The sequence below is a fragment of the Lipotes vexillifer genome, unplaced genomic scaffold, assembly GCF_000442215.2.
Source record: "Lipotes vexillifer unplaced genomic scaffold, Lipotes_vexillifer_v1.1 scaffold109, whole genome shotgun sequence".
Lineage (NCBI taxonomy): Eukaryota > Metazoa > Chordata > Mammalia > Artiodactyla > Lipotidae > Lipotes > Lipotes vexillifer.
Window position 1 is genome coordinate 739,447 of NW_006790015.1, and position 6,000 is coordinate 745,446.

Sequence of the window (6,000 nt, forward strand, 5' to 3'; positions counted from 1 at the left end):
ATGGATGTGGGGATGGTGGAGAGGCAGCAGCTCAGCTGGTACCCACCCATGGCACAGGCCCAGGGCCCACCCAGAGTCTTGCCTGCTGGGTATGGACCCCAAATATCCCCTATGGCGGTAGGATTTGCAAATGGCAAAAGTGGGGCTTGATCTAGATTGTACTGGGGCGGGGGGTGTGATCAGTCTTCCTGGGGAAGCTGAGGTAGAGCCTGAGGGTTATAGAGCAGTTAGGCAGGCGAAGTGGGAAGGGCAGTGATCCAGGCAGTGGGCTTGGGTTGTGCCAAGGTCCTGTGGTGGAGGAACCACAGCACATGGCAGGTCAAGAGCCTTTCTAGACCATGGAGATCGGAAATGGAGCTGTAGATGAGGGGGTGACCCTGGGGAAGTCAGCAGGGTCCACTCCCCGATGAGCCTTCTTGGCCAGCGTATGATTTGGGATTTGATGGTAGGTGCCCGGGGGGGAGTGTACAATGTAACCATGCTGCTTCGAGCAAGGTCTCTCCTGCCACAGTGCAGAGAACAGACTGGAGTTGGCGGGGGGGTTTTGGAGACCCTCCAGGAGGCCCACACAGTACTCCAGGAGAGAGACAGTGGCCACTTGGACTAGGGGTCTGGGGACATTGGAGAGAAGGGACCGCCCTGAGTGGTGTTTGTGGCAGGATGGAGCAGTGGTGGTGATGGGGGCGGTGAGCACGCTGGAGTTGGAGCATGTGCAGCTCGGGGAGCCAGGATGCGCAGGCCAGGTGGGGATGCAGGCTGGAGGGTGGAGGGAGAGAACAGGTTTAGGTTTGAGTATAAACGTCACAACCCACCTGAGCCTCAGTTTCCTCCATCTGTAAAGCGCTGCGCGGTGTCTGGCTCCCACGCGGGAAAGTTGGGGCAGAAAGAACTAACAGGGGTGGGAGGTATGAGGAGTACAGAAGTCACGTGGGCGGCGCCAGGTGTTCTCACTCCACTTGTCCAGGTGGAGGTGATGAAGGGGACTCAGGGTGGGCACAGGGAGGGCAGAACCCAGAGCTGCAGGGCAGGAGGCTGTGACCCCGTTCTGCTGCTCCCCCGCTGTGTGTCCATGGGCTTGTCCCCTGACCCCCACGAGCTCTCCTTTCCTCCAGGGGGGCCCGCTGGCGCTGGTGCCCTTGGAAAAGGCGCAAGGCCCAAGGCCTGTTCCCAGGAAACGGAGGGCCTCAGCCCAGTCTCAGTGGGGCTCTGGGGAAGGTTGGATTGGACCTGCCCACCCACCGGTTGGGCAGCCAGGAGCCAGGCTTTCTCTGTCTCCATCAGAGCTTGGGGTTGAAGGTGGGGCTCCGGAGGTCCCCTCCCTTCCAATCCCACACCCTCTCCTGTACCTCCGGCAGGGCCCTGCGTCTCCCACGGCTCTGGGGTCCTCCCTCCTTACACACACCTCCCAGGCTGGCGATTCCACCCAGAGCCAGGAAAAGCAGCGACTTCAAGGTCAGTGGGGATGAGCTCATGGGCGGTGGAAAGACGGGGCTGAGATACCCCCATCACCCCCACGGGGACAGGGGGCAGAGAGGGCTCCCTCTGAAGCCCTGTGACCCTGGGCTGCAGGGGAGTGGCGGAGAAGCCGGAGAACTCAGCCCCTTCCCCCAGCCAGGAGCCCTGGGCCTCTGCTCGTATATCTGTCCCTGGATAATGTATATCCAGCTTATGGAAAATATTCATAATGCTCCTTACACCAAACTGGCCCCTTTCCATAGTGCGTGATCTAAAATTAAATCCATTTCAACTATACAGTAGATCGAGTCAAGCTAATATAAATGAAACATGATTAATAAGCAGAACGCTGTCCTCCTTCGCAGGGACGGGGCGGCAGGGCTGGGGGCCACTCTACCTCTTCCTCCCCACAGCCCCCGGATCCCCCAAGGCCTCCCCGCCCCCGTCCTCATCCCAAGCTCCCCTCCCCCTGAGCCTGAAATGTGAACCAACCCTGGAATTTGCCCGAACGGTGCCAGGCCATTAGAGCAAAGCGGTTAGGAGAGTGTGGTCTTTGGCATCAGGACAGAGCCAAGCCCTTGAGCAGGTGACTCCGCCTCTCTGAGCCTCAGTTTCCTCATCTATACAATGGGATATTAACAACCCCTGCCTTGCTGGGTTGTTGTGAGTGGCCAGTGAGATGATAAGCTGGTAAAGCACAGAAGTAGCCAGCATCCCCGTAAAGACAGCAGGCATCGTTAGGTTGCCCCCAGAGGTCTGCAAGCATCGTTAGGTTGCCCCCAGAGGTCTGCTCTGTTGGCCCCCATGGGAGTCGGGATCTGTACGCCCCACCGGCGGGGTTCTGCTGATCAGCCGGCAGAACAAGGGCCAGCCAGAATTCCTGCCATTGCAGTGATACGCTGGGTGGGTTATTTTTAGTTCGTTGGCAAGTGACTGTTACTGACCAAATGTTCCCACCACTGGGGACAGACTCTGCTAAGAGGGCACTTGTGTGCTGAGCCCAGGGTGGGGAGGGGTGTTTGTGGCCCGTCCCCAGGGGCTCCACGTGTGTCTCCCTTGCACACACATTTGGACACAGTTTCCGTGGCCACTGGCGGAGAGCAGAAGGACCTGGGTGGAACAGGGCAGCACGCACGCCTGGCCTTTCTCTCCTTCCTCTCACTAAGGACGCTCCTCAGCATGGAACGAGAGGCAATGTCACCCCTGGAGAGGAGTGGAGCTCTCAGCCTGCTGGCCAGCACACCGTATCCCTCCCTCCAGGAAAGACCCGGGTTTCCACGGGCTGAGTGTGTATGCGCACACGTGTCACGTGCGTGTCTGGTCATCGCCTTCTGAGCGGTGTCCTGCTCCAGGTATGGGTGCCCTTTCCTACCTGCCTGAACCCCCACTACCCATGTTCCTGGGTCTCTCGGACCCACACCACAACCCCCATTGCAGGTGATCTTCTGAACTTCCTTGTGTTCCAAAGGGGAACCCCGCCGTCTGTACAAGCCCCTGAGTCCCGGGGTGTTTTCATCCATCTAGTTCTTTCTTTTTCTCCCCGAGGGGTGGGAAGCAGGCAAGCCCTACGGGGTGGGAGGGGGTGCCGCCGACTCTTTCCTTGTCATTGGCCATTTGCTGCCTGCTTCACCAGGAGTGTTTTGAGCATGTTTGCATAAAGTGGATGCAGGCTGCAATTCCGTGATGAATTCTATGAATACTAATCCGCTACTACCCTTGACCTTGGGGTCACCGAAAGATCAAAACCAAACCATTTAATATTTTCCTTTTGCAGATCAATAGAAGCATAAATTCCCCCTCAATGACAAGTATAATTTCAAACAGATCTATAGAAGGCATGCGTGCATTTCCAGCCGCAGACACTCACTGCCTGCCTGGCCTTTTGGGGAGCAGACGAGGAGTTTCTTGCCTTTTCTACCGTTGAATTTCTTTTTGCCTTTTTTTATGGCTCTGAAATGCTATTTTCAGCAGCTGCTGTCATATAAATATCTCTTGTTTTTCTTCTCCTCTTTCCCTCCTGGGCCTGCTTCACCAGGAGTGTTTTGAGCATGTTTGCATAAAGTGGATGCAGGCTGCAATTCCGTGATGAATTCTATGAATACTAATCCGCTACTACCCTTGACCTTGGGGTCACCGAAAGATCAAAACCAAACCATTTAATATTTTCCTTTTGCAGATCAATAGAAGCATAAATTCCCCCTCAATGACAAGTATAATTTCAAACAGATCTATAGAAGGCATGCGTGCATTTCCAGCCGCAGACACTCACTGCCTGCCTGGCCTTTTGGGGAGCAGACGAGGAGTTTCTTGCCTTTTCTACCGTTGAATTTCTTTTTGCCTTTTTTTATGGCTCTGAAATGCTATTTTCAGCAGCTGCTGTCATATAAATATCTCTTGTTTTTCTTCTCCGCTTTCCCTCCTGGTGAAAAGGGCAGGGGACCTATTGAAAATTCTGCTTTATCTCTTTCAGTCGGGTTCAAGTACAGGTCGAATAATCGATCCCTCCTCCTTTTCTTTTTTAAGTTTCCTGTCGTTCTTTTGGCCGGATCAGCAGCGGAGAGAAATCAGGAGGGCAGCTCTCTTATGCAGATCCTCTCAGAGGTCTATATTGCTGGGTTTGTGTGCGAGTTTGCGCGTGCACATGTGCGAGCTGCCCCTGGGTGTGTGTGTGTGGGGGGGGTGAGTGTATGAGTGTGTGTGTGTGTGTGTGTGTGTGTGTGTGTGTATGTACCTTTGTGTACATGACCATAAAAGCTCATGCTAGTTCAAACTCTCACCCAGAACTTGAGGAGGGAGGAAATAGAAAATCATCAAAGAGAAAAAGTGGAGGACTGGAGCGGGCATTGTTAACCCCGGCAGCTCCCAGGCAGAGCCGGGTCGGGCCTGGGAGGGTCTCCCAGCTGGCTTGCCACGCGTGCACCTCGTGAAAAAGAGCTCCTGAGTCTTTATGAATACAACTCCGAGAAGGGGGAAAAGATGCAAAAAGAAGACAGGGCAAAAACCAAACCAAACCAAAACAAAACTGGAGGCGGAGGGGAAAAAAGCAAAAGAAAAGAGAAAGAGAATTAAACCATTAATCTGCCCAGATTTTCCACTTCACAGAGTAATCAGTTTGGAAGTGACTGAGATAAAGTGGAAGCCACGACTGCCATCACCTCCTCCCTCCAGTCCACGTTTCTTATTTACAGAAAAATGGGGAGCCAAGAAGGCAGCCTCCCTGCCTCCCCCCACAAAGGCCCCCAGTGTCCCGCTCCAGAGAGGGACGAGGACCCCAGCCCTCAGCTGCAGCTGCCCGGTGCCGTGACACCCGGGCAACGGCCGCCCTGAGCTGGAGGTGCAAAGCCAAGATGATTTAATTTATAGAAAGGACAAGGATGTCGTGTAGCAGATTTAATCATCGGAGAGTTTAAAAAAAAATAAGGACCGGGCTAATGTCGTAATTTACATTTCAGGATAATAAAGAGAGAAAGACAGAAAAGGAAGGGCCCATAAGCCTGCAAGAGGCAGTCAGGAGGGGAGGCCAACCAGGGGGCTGAGGGAGCCCAATAGATTTGCCTGAAACACCAATAAATTTAAAAACAAACCCAGAAAGCTAAAGACAGCCCCTGGAAAGTGCTGGGAAAATGGACCATCGATTTTAGACTTGATCTGCATTTTGTATTTTAATAATGCTCTCTCTGTCTTTCCTTTTCTCTCTCTCCCTCTCTCCCTCTCTCGCTCTCTCTCTCTTTTGCAAAATATAAAAGCTGATCTGATAAATATTAATTTGAACCATCATAATGTATTTGAAAATTCCAGCTAAAATGTCACCACATGGAACATTAATGTAATATTTCAAGGCCCTGAGAGCAATACTCATATTGATTGCATTTATTTCACTCTAGGGAGGAGAGATAATTCTTCAATGTGGGACACATCTGGGAGCCAAGGAGGCAGGGGCTGAGGGGAGAAATGCGAAATTATATACGGTCATAAAAAATACAAAACAGAAGATCCTCCCCAAAACTCTCCCCTCTCCCGTGGCACCCCACACCCTAACTTGGCTTTTTAATTTCTCAGCGTGGCGTGGGGCATGGGAGGCAGGAGCTCGTGTGCCTCTGGGGCCGGGGTTGCCGAGATTCAGCCTCCTCTCCCTGGGCCTCACCACGTGGGCCCTGTCTCCAGACATTGGCTGCCTCCCAACATGGGGCATCGGGGCCCAGCTGGGGATGGACAGACAGATAGAGGGACTGGCCCAGCTGGGGCCCCCCCAGAGCTGTGGGGTGAAAGTCTGTGAATGCACAAGGGCTGTGGGGTCCTGGGGGAGGGGGGGAGAGAAAGAGGAGCGGAGAGGAGGGCAAAGGAGGGAGACAGAGAGAAAGGCAAGAAAGAAGAGAGGAAAGATACCAAACCAGAGAAAGAGGGAAGAGGGAAGGAGGGAGACAGAGAGGTGTGAGTGAGAAAGCAGGGAGAGGCGGGAGAAGAGACAAGGAAGGGAGGAAAGGAAGGGAAGAGTGAGTGGGGAGGGGAGGGGGCGAGGGGAGGCGGAGGGGGGCGCCGACGGAC